Raw genomic sequence first — 24,451 nt, 5'->3', positions numbered from 1 at the left:
GGAAGAAGAAGAAGTAGAAAAATAAATGTGTTTTCTTACTAGGACTTGAAGCTCTTTGATAGCCAGGGACATACTTTCATTAAGTCAATTAAATCATTAGTAGGCACCAGGTAGTATTGTGCTATATACCTTGAGCCTTTGAGGAACTCAGGATGACAGTTCCAAAAGAACTATAATATTATCTCTGTACACAAAGAAGAAGCAGTTGTAGAATAACTCATTACACTAAATGTGATAAAGCTAGGACCACAGAAGAAATATAGAAGCTCTTTCTGTCTGCAAAGTAAAGAAAGACCTCAAGGGTAGCTTTTTTGTAAGGTATGACAAGAGTTTTATAGAATATGTGTGTTTTTGTGTGTGTTTAGTAAGAGAATAATAGATGAGTCTTTTATTTGGCTGAACTTGAGTATTAGTAAAATGGGGTAAGTGGAGTAGAGGGAGATAGAAGTGGAAAACCTTGAGGACAGATTGTAAAAGATATTTAATAATGTGCTAAGTTATCTGAATTATTATCAACAACATGAAGTGAAAGGTCTTTAAGCAAGAAGATGACATGACTAATTGAGTTTGAATGATCTTCTTACCTATCATGGAGAAGACAATAGGTCTTCTCCTTCTCCAATGGAGAAGACAGCCCTGAGGAGAAATAATACACAAGAAACATGGTGTTTACACAGAGGAAGAGATGTGTTTTTTAAATCTAGTAATCAATTAGATTTGAAGAGTTAGGAATTTGAAAGTGACTCTAAGATTTCTAGCAATGGTAACTTGTTATATAAGTAATAATTAAAGACTTAAGGAGAATAAAAATTTGGAGAAATGACAAAGAGGCCCCTTTTATGTATGCTGACATTAAATTACATGGTTGATACTAGTGGTGATGTCTGACCAGCAGACAAAATGTAACAAGATAAATCCATAAATATTAGTACTGTTTATATGCATCTTGTAGTCAACTAGTGTATAGGAGAGAATTAAAATTATTGAAGTAGATTTATGCTCCAGGAAATTGCATTTATAATGAGATCAGAAGTGTACCAAGGGCAGAGTATATGATCTAAAGGTCAAGGAACAGAGAAGAGGAAAGAGAAAGAATAGGCAGATTACCCAGTTTCTTGAAAAACAAGAAAGATTAGAATCCCAAAGTCTAAGGGAGAAGAAATCCTAAAGATGAAAAAGATGGCTGGAAACAGACAAATATTATTGCTTTTAGTTTCTCTTCTTGTTCCAATCTATACAATCAAATGACACCTAGTTTATTTGTATTTCATATGGCCAAATGATTGGGTTTTTTTTATCCCTCAGGATACAGTTATCTCTAATAGGAATATAAAAATTATCTACTTTTGAGAAGCAGAATATTTTAATATAATATATTTATTTTTTAAAAAAATTCTGAGTTTCAGAAGCAAAACATTATTTTAACCTACTTTAAACAATCTGATTTGAGAATAAAATTAAATATCTTATATGAATATTAATCTTATAAGTGTATCAATGAAATAATATAGTAAATAGAAATAATAAAATAAATAGATTATTAGCAGTCTCACATTTTATTATAAAGTCAAGGACTGACCAAGACGGCCTTAGCCTGGCTAATCTTCGGGCAGACTTTTTCCTGCCTGTCAGTCCCTGATCTGCCTTTCCACAGAGCATTTACTTTACAGAATGTGTTGTTGCAAAATCTTTCTCCACCCTTTGGAGATGTAAATTTTTTTTTAAAACCTATTGCTGATTTTAGAACCCAGGACAGTCTTTCTCAAGGATCTGGGAGCCATTCTTTTGAAATATAATTGTCAAGGAAGATAGTATCCCTACCTCTCAGTCTGTGTGGAAGAGTAGGAACTTAACTTGATGTACACTTTGATCCAAGTTGTAAAACTACCATTTGTCAAGAACACTGTAGAAAATACTTTTTCTTTAGCTGATTAGGAAACACAGATGACCTACTCCTACCTCCCATCTTCAGCTCTTAGAAAGCCCTCCAACCTTTTGTTTCAATGGACTTGAACTCAGAATGAGTTCTGGTTTCTCTCCCCTTTTGAAATAGACTCGAATGAAGTCTTTCTTGTCTGTTTAACTGTCTGGTGCAATTTCTGATTTTACAGTGCTTAGTGTATAAAAATCCACAACAATGAATCGTCTAACAGATAGGATTAGAGATTCAATCGATTTGTCTTTCATTTTCCCTTTGTTCAATGGTGAAGTATACATTATGCAGAACAAAGTTAGAAATCTGTCCTTGGCATTTCCAGTATGTGAAAAAGATCAGGTTGTTATGTACTTCTGCTTGTTCTTCAACTCCTTTACAAATACATGTTATATTGGAACAATCTGGTTTATCTACTCTTCCATTGGCAAAGTAAAAATTAAATGAAAATATCAATTTTTTTATTATTTATTAGAAGCACTCGTTGATTTTATCAGTACCATGTACTGGAGCACAATGAAATATACCCCCACAGGTTTAATCATACACAATATAAATCAAATAAAATAAAACTATAGGTGAGGGAGATTTAAGTATAATCTCCGCAAAATCGCTGTCATTTCAGCAACTGGCTTCATTTAGAAAGGCAAATTTAATATCACATGTTAAATTCAGTGAACCTAAAAATTTGCTTTCAACATTTAAGAGAGACAAATTTCCCCAAACATGACAGGTATACATATAATTAAATGTGGTATAACAAGAGAGTCTTTCCTAGAATGGTGAGAACAGTAATTCTAAAACCTAGCAAGAATCTAGAACTTTAGAATTTGTGTGAAATGGTTACTAAATGTGTCTGATGATCTACTATATTTATTATCATCTCCAAAAATGCATTTGTTAAATTACAACCACTACTTGAGGAAAAATTTACCAGCTCCCACAATCACTGGGCTATAAGCATTCTTGCCATGTTACTTAATAAAACATTTTATTTCTAGAAATAGGTGTTAGGGCTAAATTATCTTAGATAAATAAACGCTTATGACATTGCTGGATGTCTCCAAAAACTGGTACTAAATACACTGCATATTAAAATGGATACAAAGTTTTTACATCTTTTAATGTGTTTCAAAGCATCTTGTCTAGAAGGATAGTAGGGTTCCTTACACAGCCTCTGGTTTCTCCCCATATACACTTTGAAGTCCAGGTCAGAACTTTTAACCATCTCCCAACAGATTATACCCACAATTTATTGATAATATGTTCATAATGTGTCTTAGCCGAAGCCAGGTCCCAGCGTGCTCATCCCTGCCGGCGTTCGGCTGCACCTGTCTCGTCAGCGCCAACCGGCAGGCGGAGAATCGGTGCGGGTTCTTTTCCTGAGGGAGGGAGAGAAAACAGGGCAGGAGGGAGATGCAGAGAGTGAAGACAGCACACAGTTTCTGATCAAGCCTCTGTTCTTTATTCTTCTTCTTCTCCTTCCTCTCCCCCCAGAAAACACTCTTATTTTATATATGGTTTTGGGGCGGGGAACTGCCCCTGGTCGGTTACCAGGTAACAGAGTCACATGAATATTAGAGAAAAGGAAAAACCGAAACTGCAAACTCCGGACACAGCTTCAAAGGGAAGCGCACAGACTTGGGTCTGCAACGCTGGGGAGGGGAAGCTAGCGCTGCATACCGAAATAAGGTTTTGATCTTTTGTGCACCTTGGCCAAATCTACATCTGGCACAGCAAGACAGTCGCCAAAATTATTTTGACCAGGAAATGGCAATCTCCAGCCTCCAGATGCAAATCTTGTTTACTGGTTCACTCCCCAGAGAGTGATAATCCTTGCCTGAGGCAGCCAGAAAACTTGGCGGCTCCCGACAATAATGTGGCTAGATTTATGAGTTTCCTATTCTATGTTAACCCCCAACCCCTTCTTTTTAAGCATAAGAGACATCAATCTCATACCCTCTTAGCATTCTACTCTATCTACACAGACTTCTTACTGTAAATACCACAGACTCTCTGCCTGTGGACTTTTACCTGTCCCTGGGAGCATGGTAACCTCACAAAGCAGAAGAAAGCTTCCCATAAGCAGCTCTCAATCAAGGATGGATATAAACCCTAGTTTCCTTGTCATAGTTAGAATGACTCTGATAAGTGTTCATAGTTTAATTCCATAGATCCTTGGCAGAATTGAGCTTTAGTTGCCCCCAGTGATGACTAGCTTGATTATTCCCCTTTGATGGATATCTTTCTCTGTTTCACTACCTTAGTCCCCTACCAGTGTTTCCAGTAAGCAGCTCAGAAATATACTACTTCCACTCAAAGCCTTTTCTGTTGCCTATTTTTCTTGCTACTGCATGCACTGCTAAGATATGCAGGCACATTAGACACATTTTTATAGTAAAAAAGAGAAGGTTCACATCATAAAATATGCAAGAAAACTTCATAGAAATCTTCACTGCATCATTTTTAAGTGTTTAGAATTTTTCTCCTAGGTTGTTTCACAACTTTCTCTTCCTTCACAGTGTATTTTCAAATATTGTCAGTTTTGGTGAGGAATTCACTTTTGACACTCAGCTTGCACACTTGACATAAAATCAAAACCCAAGCACTTAGCCCCAATCAAATCTTCGTCTGTTTTTTGAATGTGTTTTTCTAATGGGCCATCTTGTTTCATCTTCCAAGTAAGCACACACTCCTAGAAAAAGAAACTAAAAGGTTTTCCTTGCTTAATTTTTAAATTCAAAACAAAATGGGTATGGATAAATTGTTTCTGGGTTTAAAGACTAAGAAGCCTCATTTTAACACATTCACATATATCAAAAATATGCCAACAAAGGGGGAACACTATGCCTGAAAATATGAGGAAAAAAATGAGAGAAAAAAATGGTTGGAGAATATCTAGTAATGTTTCAGAGATTGAAATCTTCTGGATTCTGTCAAGCCAATTCAAATAATTATACTTGCAAATAAATCGTGTGCAGTATGTGCTTTAATATTTATTGCAATACCATATGCAAGGTACAATTAACATATCTATTTTACATAAGAAGCAAAGGCAAAAAAAAAAGTTGAGGGGGAAAAAAAATCTCCAGATTCTTACAAGTAGATAGTTTCAGAATTCAAGCAGTATTGTCTGGTTCCAGAGTTAGTATATTTGAACACCATGTGATTCTACTGTTTGTCTACCTGATATTTCCTTCACTAAAAAACATCTGTATTTAGAGGAGGAAACGGTGGGCTTTCCTGGAACTTGAGATAAGTGTCTCTCCAAAGTCATCCCATTACCTTTGTTAGTAATCTAAACTCAACTACATTGAAATATGTAATTTAATTTCCCAGGCACTTGGTCACACAGCCAAAAGTATCAAAATCTTACATCCTCCAGTTTAAAGTATATATCTTTTGATATTCATCTATGTGTTTGTTCAACTTATGGATCTCCTAGAATAATCAGAAAATAATTACTAGGTACTAGAAAAAGGATTTCTGAATATGTAAATCTGAAGACTGAAAACATAAAAATGGTAACTTTAAAGGTCAGAGAACAGCCACCTGATATGCACAGACAGCCACGTCTTCCTTGAACTCTCAATGGTGCCATATGGAAAGATGATTTTGTTTTCAGTGATGCTAGTAAAAAATTATCCATATTTGGGAGAAATGAGCTTGCACTTTGTAGTCTACAGAATTCAGCTCTATAACCTGTTATTTACCTGGGCAATGACTTAACTAATTTGAAATTACATTCTATTTCTGTAAAATAAACAATAATATTTAAATAGTTGTGTTGTTTTGCAGATTCAAGACAATATACATATTCTATTTTAGAAATTTTTGGTGTTGAAACCAAGAGTCAATCCTCAGTCTTTACCAGTGTTATCAAACTAATCACTTCACCTTGGATTCACTTTTTATTTGGCTTACAGATACATTTATAAAAAATGTTTGTTTGTTTTTGAGAGAGAGAGAGAGAGAGAGAGAGAGAGAGAAAGCAGTATGGGAGGGAATGTAATAACCTCTGGTTTGTGTGTGAGAGTGACTTGGTTTGGTATGCCTGCCGAGTTCGATTTTGTGGCTCCACGGGTGGGCACCTTTAAGGTCCCCGAAAGCCTACGGAAGAGCATGAGACTCTTAATCTCAGGGTCGTGGGTTCGAGCCCTACGTTGGGCACCACTCAGACTCCATAGGCTTTTGGGGACCTTAAGGGTGCCCACCCATGGAGCCACAAAATCAAATTCGGTAGGCAAGCCAAACCAAGTCACACATTCATTCTCACACACACACCAGAGGTTATTACATTCCCTCCCACAGAGGTTTTACAGACAAGACTAAAACGTTTAGAGAAAGAACATTTAACTGGGCAATCACTACAGATTACTCACCCTCCTTGTTCTCTATCTTCATGCATAGAGGGACCCTGGGCGCCCTGGGTGAGATCCTAACCAACCCGAAAGGAGCAGAACTATTTCAGGGAATATTCCACTTACCTTTGAAATGCCTTCTATTCAAGTCCCTGTTTGGGCGCCACTCGGTGCGGGGGACCAGCCCACGCACCAGAGTCTAAGGGTCCCTGAATAGGGGGTTGGTGTCGGCGAAATATCTACAAGAAAGAACACAGACAACATGAATGGTGGAAGAGACCACACTTTACTGTGAAACTTGGTGTCTTATATACCATAGGTGATTATATCTTTCTTTTAATGATTACATTGTTTGTAACTTCTTAGGAATCACATGTTTCAAAAAAGATCATTGTTTTCACGGAAGAGAGAACAGAAAATTAAAGACAGGAATGAAGTACAATACAGAAGATCAAAAAACATAATTTATCACTAAAAATACATCCGCGGGGGTCTTATTTTGCGTATATAGTGTAATATTAACTGAAGCTTGTGACAAGGCTATTTTTCTTTAAAGGTTCAAACAATAGTCTGTGAGTAAGGTGCCTCTAACTAGGGAGGAAGTTTCAATCAGAAAGTTTGCCCATTTACTGAAACCGCAATTACCAAGAGGTATGAATAATAGAACTAACCCCAGTCTCTGATCCATTTAGGTCAAGCAGTCAAGAGCACACATTTTCAAGTTGGGGGAAGCAGGGTCCCAAAGGCCACATAGCACTGTACCCCCATCTCCCAGGACCTATGTTCTTTTTGTCCTGATCCTCAAATGGGGGGAGGGCCAACCGTTATCCAGGGTAGCGCCTTCCTAGACAAAGCTAGGGACTTTGCGATTACATACGCTCCCCCTGGAGGCTTTGCCGTCACAGTGGAACCACCTCCGCAGGCTTTTTGGCTGGATGGGCCCCAACAAAGCAGGAATGGGAGGGAGGAGCAGAGAGAGAAGAGAGAGAATCCAAAGCAGGCTCTGCACTGTGGGGTCCAATATGGGGCTTGATCTCACAAACTGTGAGATCATGACTGAGGGGAAATCAAGAGTTGGGTGCTTAACTGACTAAGCCAGCCAGGTACCCCCAGGATACTACATTAAAAAAAAAATCTAACAGGTGGCTACTCTGTTTCCTTTAGTGGGTTCCTCATTTCTGGCCCATTTCTCAACATTAGTATTTTCCATGTTTAAGTTTCTGGTCCTCTTAAAAATTTGTATTCACTGCCTTGGTGATACTCAGTCTCTTGGCATTAAATACAATTTAGATATTGATGACTTTTTGATTTATATTTATAGCACACACCACTTTTACAAACCACAGATGTATACATAGGTACCTATTTTAAGGTAGATGTTTTTTAGAAATCTCAAAATTGACATTCAGTAGGTTACATACATCTGATTTTGCCTCAGTGGGTCCTCAGTGGGTAGAAACTTCATCTTTCCAGCCACTCAGATCTCAGTCCTCTCATTTTCTCACACCACATATCCAGTCTTTCAGGAAATTCCATGGCTCTAAAATCTGATCACATCTGCTATCACACTTGCCCCATTAAACACTTACTTGAATGGCTATCTAATTTAATTTTTAATACATCTCACTGTTTTCATTGTTTACCTCCCCAGGGTGGTCTCTCCAAGAGTTTTATCATTTAAATTTTTGTTAATGTTTATTCATTTTTGAGAGAGAGAGAGAGAGAGAGAGAGAGGCAGAGAGAGAGGGAGACACAGAATCTGAAGCAGGGATCCAGGCTCTGAGCTGTCAGAACAAAGTCTGACACATGGCTCAAACCTATGGACCTTGAGATCATGACCAGACATTCAACCGACTAAGCCACCCATGTGCTCCAAGTGTTTTATCATTTTAGCAAACTTATTGTGTTATGATCTGCTTAAAACCCTGTGGAAGCACCCAATTGCCCTCGAAGTGAAAAACAATAACTCACAATGGCTTACAAACTAACATGATGGTCCCCACTACTTTTTTGATGCCATCTTCCTCTGCTCTCCTCCTTCTTTATGCCATTTCAACTTTCTTCTTACCATAGGACCTTTGCAGAAGCTTTTTTTTTTTTTTAACCAAGAGATTCTCTTCTCCAAGATAAAAAGATTTATGGCAAATTCCAATACTTTCTTCAAACTTCTGCTTGACTGGTACCTTTTTTATTAATTCCGACCATTACCACCAATTTAAAATCACAATCTAAAAACAATCAAACAAACAAAAAAGACAAAAAAATTAGAGTATGCCTTACCCAACTCCACTCACTTTTACCTTTGATTTTTTCCATTACTACTTATTACCTTCTGATGAATTATATTATGTTTTTTGTATTGTATTAAATGTATATTTAGTCAATGGCTCCACAGTAACATGAATTTCAGGCAGGCAAGGGTCTATATCTTCTGGGATATTGATATTATCCAAATAGCCAGAATGGCTCCTGACATACAGTAGACATTTAATAGATTACTGTGCCTGGCAAAGAGTAGTAGCTATCATTATTGCCTATCCAGTCCACAGTTTATTATCAGTTATTGAGTATTACCAAGAGGTTAGCATATTCCTATTTATAATATTTTATTTGATAGGAAGTGAAATTGTACACAGGCAAGCCTTGAATAAAATGTAACATACAAATTTAATGCTATATTAAACAGGGGACTCAGAAGAATTACTAGAAAAAGAATCTTAGAACTAGGTATCGGTGAATAATGAATCTGGAGACAACCCTAATGGGGATAAAAGAAATAATGGTAGTGAAGGCTGTAGTGAGTCTCCCAAGTCCCCGGTTGCAAGGAGAGTTGGCTGGTCTTTTCCAGGCATTACTCTCAGCTGGAGAGCATTGAGTAGCCCAGGAAAGTGGCTCCTTAATATGAGCAGGTGATCTCTGTTGGCCAGTCATTGCAGGGTATAAAAGCCCAGCCCCTTGCTTGATTTGGAGTGGGATGTCCTAATTCCAGAGCTGCCTGTCGCTAGTAGCCTCTGTTGCAAAGGTACAAATTTTCAATTCCTCCTTTTAGCTAATTTTGTTTCCCTTGCTCCCTTGGAGTCTTTTTGCAACCAGAAATAATCCTCAGTAACAGTCCTGCACATAAATCTCTATTTCAGAGACTTTTTTATTGGTGAAACCTACCGAAGACAGTTTGTACCAGAAGTAATCCTAGAAATCACAAACTAAAATGGGATTTTGAATTGTATTGTCTGATGCCTGGCTGAAAATGAGGACCATATCATTGGAGGTATGCTGTTTCAATGAAACTTTAAAGTTTTCACTGGTGTTAAACTGGGAGAGAATGTGCTAAATGTTGCAATATCTCAGACATCTAAGAATTCGTAGATGAGAAAATAGTATTTCGAGGACTCTGAAATCCTTTCCTTTTTTGTTGCATACTAATGCATTAAGGAAAGAAAAAGACTGGATATGATTAATCACCAATTTAGGTGAAGTGTGAAAGCCAGATGACCTTGTTATTTTCATATTTGAAGTTCAAAACAGCTATGCATGAGACCTGTCATTTAATTATAAGAATAAAGGAGCTTTAGCAGGAAAAAAAAAGTTCAAATTCTGAACTCTACAAGTATGTTTATCCAAAGGTTAAGGTCCTAATTGTGAAAGGGCATAAGACTCTGTGAAGGTAAGAACTGGATTAATGCACTTAAATTTCCAGATTCCTTAAACACAGCAGAGACTTGGAGAATGGTCCACTACTCTCTTAAAAGGCTAATGTTCCATTCTTACAAGAGGTTGATTCCCCACTTCCACTCTGGGTTGCCATACCAAAAACTTGGGCTAAGTCATATCATAACCCAACCGGGGCAGTACTGGGCCTACAAAAGGAAGAAATGGAATACACCCTCTATGTAGTACATAGACAAACATTACTGGTAGGGGCCAAGTAGAGTGTATATAGATCCTGAGGGCCTAGGGGAGAGATGCTGTTTGTTTGAATATATAAGCAGGTGTAGGAGGGGCAATAGTGCTCCCCCAACATCCATAAATCTTCACCTCCTAATCCATGTCACTCACAGCTCTCATATTGTCTAAGGAGAATTAAAATAGAAAATAGAATTAAGTTTGCTAATAAGCTGACCTTAAAATGAGAATGTTACTCTAGATTATCCAGGTTTCTCAATATAATTATAAGGGTTATTAACACCGTAAGAAGGGAGTAGTAAACAAGAGCCAGAAAAGGAGACGTGACTGTTGAATCAGTCAGAGGGATTCCAGGTGAGCGGGACTCAACCTGCCATTGCTTGCTTTGAAGATGGAAAAATAGTGGCCGAATGTCAAGGAATCTGAGCACTCTAAAAGCTGGAAAAGGCTAGATAATGGGTCCTACCCTAGAAATTCCAGAAGTAACGGGGGGGCCTGGGTGGCTCAATTGGTTAAGCATCAGCTGTGCTGACAGCTTAGCCTGGAGCCTGCTTAAGATTCTGTGTCTGTCTGTCTGTCTCTCTCTCTTTCTCTCTCTCCCCAGCTTGTGTGCTCACTTGCTCTCGCTCTCTCTCAATAATAAATAAATACATGAACTTTAAAAAAACCCTCCAGAAGTAATAAAACTTTGGCAGATTCTAGCCTAATGAGACACATTTTAGACATCTGCCCTCCTTTTTTTTTTAAATTTTTATGTGTTTTATTTATTTTTGAGAGACAGAGAGAGGCAGCATGAACAGGGGAGGGGCAGAGAGAGAGGGAGACACAGAATCTGAAGCAGGCTCCAGGCTCTGAACTAGCTGTCAGCACAGAGCCCGGCGTGGGGCTCGAACCCATGAACTGTGAGATCATGACCTGAGCTGAAGCCGGACACCCAACAGACCGAGCCACCCAGGCGCCCCCATCTGCCCTCCTTAAGTTTGTGTTGTTTGAGACACTTAGGTTTTGGAGACTTGTAGCAATAGCACTCCCTCATGAAATAGGTTAAAGCAGCTTGGCAAGGATCCCATGAGATGGTGCTAATATGGTCCTAGAAGGATGAATAAAACCATGACCTGCACTAAGTAAAATATTCACACCTGCACTGCTGAGGCTCCTATCATTTGGAAGAATGATCATCGCAGCCTTGAAGAAAGGAAGTGGGCAGCCACCTCAATATCTATTAAGTTTACCCATGCCTTTCAGATGCATTTGCTTCATGTATTTTTGCTCCATCTGGGAAAATTTCCAGCATGATGCTTTAGAGTGTGAGCTGCTGATGGCACATTGTCAATTTCTGTTCCAAATTGTTTTTAGCAGATGGGTGCTGCCTTTCCCAAAGTTAGCATCTCAGAAGAAGCATGGTTGGTTGGTGAGGGAGTACAAATACCTAGACCTTTCTCCTCAACTTGAGACCATTAGGAAGGGTCATCCCAGTTCTAGAGCTTCCTGCGGAGAGTAGCGGAGATACCTGGGAAACCATATCACATTTAACCTTTTCTTCTGCTCAGTATTAGTTCTTCATTGCTTCCAGGTGTTGTTCTCAAGAGCTAGGCCCAATAAACCTCCTGCATGCAACTGTCCATCTTGGGGTTTGTTTCCAGATAATTCATCTAATGACTTTCTGAGGAAAGAAAATAACTTCTCTTCCCTTTGAAATAGGCAGTGATTTCCTAAGTAGCAGGCTATGAGCAGATCAATGTGCCCGCAGGTTTTCAGAAGGTCAAAGGTTGTTTATCTCAATATTGGCTTTCAAGTTACAAATCGTTTTATAGTGACCTAAAGGAAGCTGCTTTGATGTGACGGGCTGGTGGAGAATTTGTAGCCTGCTTTTACTGTTTGATGTGATCCAGGTGTGATGACTTACCCTAAGAATGAAATGCTATCACTGGCTTAAGATCTAACCAGCATGAGTTTGGGCATTGGCAGATAGAAATGCAATCCCTAGCATTCTGGAAAGACTAAGAGCCTCTGGGACCCATACTCAGAGGCAATTCATTCATTCATTTATTCATTCATCCAACAAGTGAACGAGTGTTTGTCAAAACTTTCTAAAGTGCTTGGCACTGATCCAGATGTAGGGCTAGCACAAATGTGGAGAAGAGACCCTGTTCATGTCTTTTCCAATAGGGTAGAGACTTGTAAACATACACTTTTAATATTTGGTGAGTGCTGTGAGGTAAAAACAACATACCTAGGCAAGGTGGACTAATACAGCAAAACAAAAAGCAAATGCAAAGGCCTAAACTTTAGAGAGAATATTCTGGTATTGCTCAAGGACTTGAAAATATTTAAGCATCTCTGTAGGCTAGAATGGAAGGAAAGAGGAGGATAAGAGAAGGGGTAAACAAAAGCCAAATTGTGAAATGTCTTGTAGGTAGGGCATGTTAAGAGTTTAGACTTTATCCTGAAAGATCTAGGGAGAATTGGAGGATTTTTAACAGGGAGTGATATGATCATATTTACCTTTCAGAAATATCAGTGTGACATTCTCCCAGAGCATGGCTCAGATGCCACAACCTGTGGCAGCTTCTGCTACTAGTGAACTTGATAGCATCAAGGCTCTGTAAACCTTGATCTCTCAGAGCCCTGTGTAGATTTAATATACAGTTAGGGTTCTGACACCTTTTATTTATAGGATGCAAATAGATAAAGAATATCAGAAAACTCTAACCAAGAAAACACACAAAACACCTTGGAAATTATTGGGGTAGTCACCATAGTTTCTCAGATGTACCCATGATATAATTTGTGGCATGATTAAATATGACCTCTCAGATCACAGAACTAGTCTTTAACTAGATTTTTAAAAAACAATTCTGCTCAGGGCATAGGCTATAAATTAGTGAGCAATGAATCTTCTCATTTCCATCAGTATTTTCAAATTTTGTTCAGACTCCAAAGATGAATAATCATGGGTGATATTAAAAAAACAAAGGTTTTTTTTTTTTTTTTAATGTTCTGGAAAATGTCATTTCCTTTAGATACCAGGGGGAAAAGCCATGTTCTTGTCTGGAATTTTATTAGTAAAAATCTTAGAATCTTAGGTCTTGGAGAACACTGTTACTAGCCCAGCGAAGGTTCATTTGACCTTAGGCAGTAGGAAATCTTAATGTCTGATATCAGAAATAATCAGAAATGTTGTCTTTCCTATAGCTGAATGTAGCAGGACTTAGTTCAGATTCCCCTTATTAAAGATGGGTTATAAACAGTCTTCTCCCAAACATTTAGTTTTCAGATCTTTTATTTCTCTGAATCTCTTTAAAAGCAACTAATCATGAGAATAAGAAGCCTTTTTAGGCTCCATCTGCCCTAATAATGCCAAGTAAGCAGGCAGGTGAAGCCTGGAAAAGAAAACAATATGAACAGATGTTTGCTCTACAAATCTAGAATATAAATCAAATGATATAGGGGTTCCAAGAAGCAGAATCCTACAAAACATGAGTTAATCAAAATATTATTTATTGAGTTAGAAAAATGAAACTTGATTAAAAACCCTGGGGAAAAAATAGGCTCTTTTTTTGGAATGGGCTATATGCTGCCTGTTTATCTTTATATATATTAATATATATAATAGTTACTAGGCTCTCATGAAAGATAAAAATGAACTTAAAAGTCACTGATGCAAAATAATAGAATAATATAATATATACTGGGAAAGTACAGATATTTTTAGGTTGGCCAGACTGAGCCATTTAATTTAAATGTTGAATGACAATCTAAGTTTTATCGAATTTTTAATTTATACAACAAACTATTAGCTAGGATATAAAGTACCATTACTTCCCATGAGCTTATTCCTGATTACACATTTACTAAATTATTGGAATTTACTAAAAAAATTGAATCCTTTATGATATCCATAATCACATTGGTTCTATAAAATAAGTATTTGCATATTTGATTAGCAATACATTTGGGTTTTATTATAGGTCTTGTTATTAATTGCATGTGCCCTTTTGAGATAATGCCAGGCAGTTAAAGTTTGCCTTCTATTCCAGGGTCTCTATGGCATTTATTCTATATATCCTGTATTCTAAATCTATACCTCTGACCTAATTTATTATCCTGCCCTTTAGACTTGCCATTCAATTGCTGCCCTGATATTTGCATTCTAATATCAGCTAAGCATCCCAAAACAAATATTCAAAACTTAAATAATTCCCCTAAATCTGTGTTTACTTCCATAACTTTCTTTTACTCAGGGCAGCATATCCTCTGATATAGCTGATAATAAAATGGATATTCTGACAAAGAAATTTCTGTACTTTTAAATTACCAAGCAATGTGATCTGTGCTTCATTCCATCCTTAAAGCCACAACTGGAATTTTAGACTTTGAATTCTTTCTATGTTGTTTGTATTTTCCTAGAATGTGTATATTATCAAAAATAATCTGTTAGGAATATCTACCATGTTACATAGCAGTAATGTCTGTATACTTACTGCTAACATACTTAATAACATCACTGTGATTAACACAATTCATTATTTTCCATGCAGCATAGGATGGAGATAAAATAACCAAATCCTGTCCCCCTATTGCTTCCTTCCTCCCGTCAAACTAATCCACAACCTATGTGAGGTATCATACTGAGTAGTCACTTAGCTTATCGTCTCCTTCTAAAAGGAGGAAAAGTGGTAAACAGAATGAAGCCAACAATAAAAATAACTTCCGAATGAATTTGACCACTTACTTCAAGTGTACTCTGTGCCAAGCACTGATCTGAGGTCTTTACATCTATTTAACCCTTACGCAATTAAAGGAGTAATTACACTCATTATTCTCATCTTCTAGATGTGGAAAAGGAGACATGGGAGAGAGAAAGGTACTAAAGATGAAAACAGGTGGAGGGAATATCATTGGAGCCTTGGTGTGCTATAGGGCCAAGACTCAAACATTAAACTGTTTTTCTCCCTGGGTGAAATATTTTTCTTGCACTTCATATCCATTCTTATCTACCTCTCATGTTAATTCATACCACTGGTCCCAACTTAGAAATAGGGCTGGCGTTGAGAAAGAGAGGGAGATCTGAGAGGGAACAAATACCTGTCTTTAGATGGAATTTGTGATTTAGATTACTTGGTGATTTTTAAAGAGTTCCTCATCGAAGCACTCTTTTCAGCTCACATCAAAATGCCTAATGCTTCTAAAGTAGAAATGTTGAGTGGAATCCTGGACTCCTTGTCTTACCCTTTCCTTTCTCATAATCAATAAATGTTACTTAATTTACCTCAAATTGTCCTAAGATTATCCTGTTTTCTCCATCCAAACAATCTTGTTGCCTCCCCTTCTCCCACGTGAACTGTCTTCTAATTGGTTCTGTATCATCATGTTTGGCTTTTTCTAAATTCTGTAAATTTCATCAAGTGTGCACTTTCCAACATGCAAATCCAAAATGTTAATTCCTTGCAAAAGCTCCCTGAATATTTCCTCATTTCTCAGTGTATAGTGTATTTTTGTATAATCTGGTCTCTGCTTAGCTCTCTAACTTCATCTCTTCCTACTGTCTAGCTCACACTTCACACTCCAGCTATGTCAAACTTCATGGTCTTTCAACGCATCTCACGCTCTTTTGACTATGGGCTTTTTATTTATGTCGAAGTAATTTTAGACTTTCAGAATACTTGCAAAACTAGTACTAAAGTCCTGCATATTGTTCATTCAGCTTCACTTAAGACTAACTACTTGCATAATCATTAAAACTATGAATTTAACATTGGTACAGGACTATTATGGAAATTACAGTCTTTGAACTGTTTTTACTAGTTTTTTTTTTAATTTTTATTTTATAGAGAGAGCATGTGTGAGTTAGGGAGAGGGGACATAGGAAAGAGAATCTCAAGCAGGCCCCATGCTCAGCATGGGGCTTGGCCTCATGACCCTGGGATTGTAACCTGAGCTGAAATCAAGACTCAGATGCTAAACCTACTGAGCGCCCCGAGCCCCCCCCCCCTTTTTTTTTTTTTTTTTTACCAGTTGTTACACTAAAGTTCTATTTCTGTCTAAGATCTGGTGGAGTGTCCCAAGTTAGATTTAGTTGTCATATTTCCTTTGTGTCCTTCTGAATCAGTTTCCCAGTCTTCTACTATCTTTCAACATGTTAATACTACATGAGTACTAGTCAACTATTTTGTGGGATTTCATTCAATTTGAGTCTCTCTGTTGAGTCCTCAAGATTGAGGCTTGATGTTGTTTGGCAAGAATATCACAGAAGTGATATGTCATTCTCACTGCATCACGTGAAAGAGTATATGATGTTGGCATGTCTTATTACTGATTAACTTTGGCCAAAGACTTTTTCATGGTAAAATTACTGTTTTCCATTTATAATTGATAAATATCTGAGAGAGATTTTCAGACAATGTGAATTACTGTTGCTACTCTAAGTTTTTCCCACAAATTTTAGCATTCATTGGTGGCACTTGCCTGAAAAAGAACATTGAGTTCTGATTGGTGTTTTTTATTTTCCTCAATCCTACATTACATTTTTTCTCTGTAAGAAAAATTTTGTCTCTGGGGTGCCTTGGTGGTTCAGTCAATTAAGTGTATGACTCTTGAATTCAGCTCAGGTCACAATCTTGTTCATGAGTTAAAGCCCACATGAAGCTCTGTGCTGACTGTGCAGAGTCTCTTGGAGTTCTCTCTCTCCCTTTGTCTCTGCCTCTCCCCTGCTCACGTTCTCTCTCTGACTAAATAAACTTTTTTAAGAATTTAAAATCAAATTAAAAATCAAATCTGTCTCTTCCATTTATTCACTTACTTATGTTTATTCATAGGACTATTAACTCATGGATGTTGACTTTATTCTAGGGATGATAGTGCTGCTCTAGCATTATGTGATGCCCAAATTGTTGGACAGTTGTTGAGCTTTAGCCAATAGAAACTCCTACAGGTTGGCTCCTGTGTCTTTTCTACATTGTTAGCCTTTTTTGAATTTCTTATTTTCTAACATCCACATGATGCCATAAATTTATTTTGCATTTTCTCAGCCCTAGATTTATCCACTTCTCTAATTTGGTCTTAGTTGCTTCATTGAGAGTGTCACTTAGAAACTGATATCTGAGTGTTTGAGGTGCTCGTTGTTACCATAACACCATTGCTTCTAGTCCCTCTCATTAAACAGATAAGAAATAAGTACATATGTTGAAACCTACCATACCTATAGCAGTTCAAAAATTTCTAACACATATCTTGTGAGTAAAAAACCTAAAGTACAATGTTGGCATATACTTCCTGTTATCTTTAATTTTTATAGTATTGTGTAAAATTACTGCTTTTCAAAGATAGGCACTTACGTTACTCCATACTCCCTTCATTGTTATTCAAGGTTCATCTGTTAAAGTTTGTATGTCACTTATATCTCTGCATCTTTTTGTTTTTATTTACATATAGTAAAATACACTCTGTGACCTACAGTTCCTATGAATTTTGGCAAAGGCATAGAGTTATTTATTTGCCAACACTGTTGTGAATCAAAACAATTTGGTCACTCAAAAAATTGTTCTGAATTGCCCCTATTTAGTCAATTTCTTCCACATCCTCAATGGTAAAATGTACTGATCTATTTTCAATCATACAGTTTTGTCTTTTCAGGAATATAATCTACCTGGAATCCTATATTATAGGACTTTGGATCTAGCCAAAGCTTTCAAAATGTGTTTCAATTTTCTCTATCTTGTTTCATGAATTAATGGTGTATTCCATTTTATCACTTGGTAGTATTCCTTTGGTGGCTCCACCACAGTTTACCCATCCATTTGTTGGATGGCATATGGGTTTCCAGTCTGGGTGATTATGAGGAAAGCTGTTATAAATGTTCATGTACAGGTTTTTACGTGAACATAAGTTTTCATTTCTCTTGCATAAATAGCTCCAAGTTGTACTGTATGACAATATATGTGTCTTTTTAACTACATGAGAACTAGCCAAAGTGTTCTCTAGGGTGGCCATACGCTTTTTCTTTAGTGCCAGCAGTGTAGGGAGTTTCTGTTGCTCCACATCCTTGCCAGATCTTGGTAGTGTCGATATGTTTTAATTTTAACCATTATGTGAATAGTCACATCTCAGTGTGGTTTTATTTGTGTTCTCTAGTGGCTAATGAGTCTGTGCACATTTTCCTGTGCTTATTTACTACTCCTATATCTTCTTGGAAATGACTATTGAACTTTTTTTTTTACCTATTTTTTTAATGGCTTTGTGGTGGTACTTGTTAAGCTTTCAGACTTCTTTAAATACTTAGGAAATACACACTTGCAAATAATTTCTACCAGACTTTGTCTTGTCTTTTTCAGTACCTTATCATTGTTTTCTTAAAAATATTTTAACTTTAATAAAATTCAATTTTTTATTGTATCGATTATGCTTTGTATCGTATATTAAGGAAGAAGATAAAATTATTTGCCTGTTTATTATAAGTAATTTTTCTATGTTTTACCCTAACATAATTTATAGTTTTGCATCTTTGTTTTATTTTAAGCTAGTTTTTGGTGAAAGATATACCAGTTATATAGGTTAAGACATTATTATTATTAAAGAATAAATATTGTATCACTGCTTGTTAAAAATGTATAAATGTTCCATTATCTTTTGTTGAAAAGACTTTTTCCACATTGAATTGCCTTTTTATCTTTATCAAAAATAAGTGGACAGCAAATAGGTCAGTCTATTACTTGATTCTCTATTCTCCTGTTCTATGTGTTTTTCCACTTGCCCTTGTTAGTGCAGAATTATACCAGGTCTTAGAATCTTCATGTGGGCTTTCAAACTTTATTCTTCCTTTAAAAAAAAAAAAAGTTTTTGCTCTCCTAGTTGCTTTTGGCTTTATATGAAGACTTTAGGACAGCTTGCCAATATCTACAGATGAACTGCTATAATCTTGACTGTATATCTTGGATCTACAGATCAATTTGAGAAAAAAAAAACAACTATTGAATCTTCTGAGCCACAGACCTAGCATATCTCTAGTTATTTAGGTCTTCAATTTCTCTCATCAATGGTTTGTATTTTTCAGCATATAGATCTTGATCATTCTTTGTTAGATTTATATATAAATAGTTCTTTGTGTAATACAACTGTAAATGATACTTCAAAAATTTTCCAATTAATAATTAGTAGTTACTAGAGATACAAATGATTTTTTTGTATTTGACCTTGTATTCTAAGCCCTTTCTAAACTCGTTACTTTTAGAAGATTTTTGTATAGATTCTTTGAGATTTTCTACATAGACAATTCTGTCATCTGTGAATAGAAACAGTTGTATTTTCTTGCATTCCAATGTAAATACCTCTTATTTTTCCTTGTGTTATTACACTAGGCATTTAGTATAATGTTGAACAGGAGTGGTAAGGCAGATTTGTTCCCAATTATTTATTCAACTTGAAAAGAAACCAGAGTATGAGACTTGTTCCCAATTAAAAGAGAAACTTTTACCATTAAAAATGTCACCTGTACGGGGCTCCTGGGTGGCTCAGTTAAGTGTCCGACTTCGGCTCAGGTCATGATCTCACCATTTGTGAGTTAGAACCTCGCATAGGGCTCTGTGCTGACAGCATGGATACTGGAGCCTGCTCAGATTCTGTGTCTCCTTCTCTGTCTGGCCCATTCCTACTTGTGCTCTGTATCCCTCTGCCTCTCAAAAATTAAAAAAAATCACCTGTGCATATTTTATAGATACTTTATCAGGTTAAATTCGGTTTCTTTCTGTCCCTAATTTGCTGAAAAAATTTGACAATGGATGGTTTTATTCTATTAAAATAAATCACATGATTTTTAAAATTGTTTACACAATGAATTAACACTGGGAAAGGTGTGTTCTCCTATGTTCTGATTCAAATGTAGATAGAAACCGTGTCCCTGGGTATAGAGCATATGACCGTCTCATTACTCCTGACTCTTCAACTTCAAAGGGATCTGGATCTGGCATATCTTCCTGTCACTCCTCCATGGATAGAAGAGTTATCACTTTCTCTGATCTGTTTCTTTAACTGGCTACATTGGATTTTCACCAGTGACCAAGGATGTCTGTTTCAGATCCCCTTTCTCTCAGAGAATAGGGCATTTTTCCATAGGGCATTTTCCCATAGAGAAAAACTGGGCAAATCTTTATGTCCCTTGCACAGAAGCTGCTCTTCCTGCTCACCTAGGTATGCACTAACTTAGAAGCTTTCTCTGTATTCTCAATACTTTCTGAGCATCTCATAGGGTTGATGGTAAAAAGATCTGCAAAAATATGACAAGCTCCTTTGTGTGGCCTCCAGCTACTTCACACTATCTCTCTCTACCTAACTTTTACTAACTTGTTAACTAGACTACTTCTGCTAGTGTCCACCTGTGTCACTCTGGATAAGCAAGTGCTTGAGTTCTGTTTCTCGCTGCAAGTGCCTTTCTTAGATTTTGTGCTGATTGATTACCTGGTGACTTCAGTTCCCCGATGGACATTTATTATTATTTTTTTAAATATAATTCATTGTCAAGTTAGCTAACATAGTCATGAATTTTCAGTTTGTCCAAGTTTTTGCTGTAAAAGAATAAATGATGGTCTTTCTAGTTTTCTATACTCTGGAGTAAAATCCTGAAGGCCTATGTGTTTTTGAGTGTGTTCCTCCCTCTTATAGCAGATTCTCTACTGTGCCCCCTTTTTACCCTTCTGTCAACTTTTTTATAGGTTTCCCAAATTATACACCCTTACTTTACTGATGAAGTATTCCTTCAGGTAACTTCCTCCACAAGGCCATCTCTCTAAAACAGATGGGTTCCTCGTATGAGATTCCTCATATACTTCTCTCATGATTACATTTATTTAATTCCATTGTAATTTCATATTCCCTAGTCCATATCTTTACCCACTGTGTCTGATCCCTGAAGGCAGGAGTTTGTTGCATTGCCAGTGTCTGTCACATATTTTTGGCATTCATTGATCATTTCTGTATTGAAGGCTTCCTATTATGAGTACCACAGACAGTTTAGGTAAGACATATTATATAAAAGTCTATATCAACCTACAACCCAATGATTATGATGTTAAATGACCTTTTATAGCCAGAGGATCTGTGCTCCAGGAAAATAGGAAAACTGTTGATTTATTTAATAGAATATAAAATCAATGAAGGAAAGAATGCATCCTTTTACCAATACCCTTTTTCTCAGTAGTACTTATTACAGAGTGAATTGAAAATCTTTAGAGATAGGATACATCAGAGGAAAGAAAGGGAAGACTATGCTTTTGTTTGGGGAAAGCAGTTAACCCTATTGAGAACTTTTAAATGTTCTTTTAAAATTATTGTCATTAATATCAGTAAGAAATTCTTTGCTAAATCCTAAATAAATTTTACATTTTCTTTTCCCTGACTTTCTAAAGATCATCCATCTTAAAGTAACAGAAAAGGTGTTTAGGGAAAATTAAAGATGATCTTCAAAGAAAGAAATACCCAGATCCTCATCTGTAGGGAACAATAGTAGGGACAATGAGCAATCCCAAGACCAACAACCAGGAAATAGATACCTGGCTCAAGATGCACAGACAATAGGCAGCTTCACAACACACTAAAATATATTTCCTTAGGGAACGTATTTAATTACTGTACTAGTAAAATCAATGGATATTCAAGTTATTTCCCCAAGGAGTTCAACATTTATTCAACATTTACACAAGAACGAGAAATCCTTCACTGTCGTATCCTCTCAGCCACAGTTAATTGCAGTTGAAACTTCTTAATTCTTTAATATATATTTTTAATTATAGTCATGAAAATGAACCTAAACATTTTAACATAACAATACTACACTCTAAAACCTGGATCTTCTTTTCAGCATTTGAGTATAGCTAAATTCTCACTTGGCTACTGAGAAGAATTTCAGTAAATGTACAAATAGTCCATAAGTGTGAAAAAGTCCATAAGTGTGAACCTTTAATTTTGTGTCTTTCTTCAGCATATCCCATTCTAAGGAAAATATCAACAGAATGGTTACCTTGGTTAAAAAAAAAAAGATTGGTAGTTTACATCTAAAACTAATAAGCTCCAAAATCTAAAATTATTTACACAGCATACATTTGTAGTCTTTGATTACCTAGCAAGCTGAAACCAGATTTATGGAAGCAGAATTCTCAGAGTAAAAATATTTTAACACTGTACAGTAGCCCTTAACCAGATCTGTCTATATAAAGTTGAATAACTGTGTGCTCTTACCCATGTTCTCTGTATACAACCTTTCTCTCGTACATCTATACCTATCGCTGCAGATGAGAGGCAGTGCATCACAGTGGTTTAGGATAAGGGATTCGGAGTCAGACTGTGTATGATTAGACACCTTGCTACACTTCTCAATAGATTCATGGCCCTGAGTAGTTTCCAAGACCTCTTCAAGACTCAGACAAGAAGGTAGTACTGGCATGTACTGTAAGGGGTTGTTCTCAAAATTAGATAATTTATGTAAAGCAATAGACAGACACATAGTGAATACTCAAATGTTAGCTACAACAATAATGATCATGTATATCACTGATGGTCAGAATTGTACTACTTGAAATATCTCAGTAAACAGTAACCAAGTCACCCCTTTTGTTCCTAAAATGAAAGGACTCCTATATATAAGATTAGATTCGAATGTAAAGATGTCCCTCCTTTTATAAAGGGCTCATTGTCTCTAGAAAATCCAAATAGGGCTTCTTTTTAAAATCGTTTGTTACTCCAAAATGCCTCATACTTGTAAGTTACCATAGAGCAGGATCAATGGTCCCTGGTACTCAAAAGTAAACAATAGAAAAATAAAAAAAAAATCCTTTCATTTACTTAATTCTTGGTCTTGATATTTTGCCACTGGTGGGACACTTGATTTATGAGAGAAGAGCAAAAATTTGGGGATTGGAACACTGGATCTGTCACTAACTAGCATAAATCTGGAAAAAAATTAATCATTCACTGCCTAGGATTTTATTTCATTTTTTAAAATTCTTTTGTAAAGCTAGGTTAATAATAACCTACTCACAGGGTCACTCTAAGGATAAATGATGAATAAGAACTAGACCTGGTTCAAAATAAGACCTTAATAAATTGCAGCTATTATCATTTTCATTGAGTGTAGGTCATTCTGCTTTACTGAGAAATAAACATAAACCCAGAAGGATTAAGTTTCACTAACAGATTTATAATGCAAATTTCTGTCCTTATTAAAAAAAAAGTATTAGAGTTTCCTTTGAAAATATAGCTAGAAAGGTTATTTAATTTATTCAAATAGTTTATTAAGGGAGAAAGAAAAGTCAGCTTTTTAAACTGTCATCAGTTATAACTTGGTTTCCTCTGTTGAGGCTTTCCTAAGAACCCCAATTCCAAGACTAAGTAAGTCTTCTATTTGACAGCAGAGGGTCAATTAAAAATGCTTTTCTTAAATTAGGAAATATTTCAAGCATACAACAAACATGGTAAAATGAATGCCTTTATACCCAGCAACTCAGGCTAAAGGATTGCCAGGATACCTCTCGGAGACGCTTGCCACCTTTGTTCTCTTACCAACAATGCATACCCTCAGCATTACCAAAGGAATCCTTTGTAGACTGTAAGCCAAAACTATAGTAACTTCAATGAATCACCCGAAATACTCATTTTTTTTCTGCAACTAAGTTTGAGAACAAATATAATTATAAACTTAAAATAATTTTCTGCACTGCTTTCTGGGTTTTTTAAATTTCATTTTAAAGTAAATAGTAGTATAAATTCCTTACACTGCTAACAGTACAATGGCGCCAGAAAGTATCAAGGTCTTCTCCAAGTCAGAGATGAATAAGATAAATTAATATATCTATCCTTTTATTTTAAAAATATGGAGTGAAGTGATGAAAATGACTCCATTAAAAATATATATGCAAGGCACCATGCTAAGCAAAATGAGATTTTTCTCCTTACATTTTGGGATAGATGGCAAAGTAACTTTACCTCTCCTTCCCTTTTGTTAAACATTGTGCATAAATATCTTGGTTTATATTCATATATACCTGCTTTAAATATTTGCCACTCTGAGCAAATTAGTAGCGACCTTGTATAGATCTATACCAACTCTTGAAAGCTTAATGTCTTTTCTAACCTTCAAAGACTATTCTCAGGGTGTTTTTTAAAAATGTTAAAATATGCTTTTTAAAGTGGAAAGGCTTTTCAAAATAGTCTTTAGGGAAAATTGTGTTAAAATGTACTTTCTTTAAAAAGGCATTTTTTTCTATTC

This window comes from Suricata suricatta, chromosome 5, assembly GCF_006229205.1.
Source record: "Suricata suricatta isolate VVHF042 chromosome 5, meerkat_22Aug2017_6uvM2_HiC, whole genome shotgun sequence".
NCBI lineage: Eukaryota > Metazoa > Chordata > Mammalia > Carnivora > Herpestidae > Suricata > Suricata suricatta.
The sequence above is the reverse complement of the archived record's forward strand: the minus strand, read 5'-3'. Positions refer to the sequence as shown.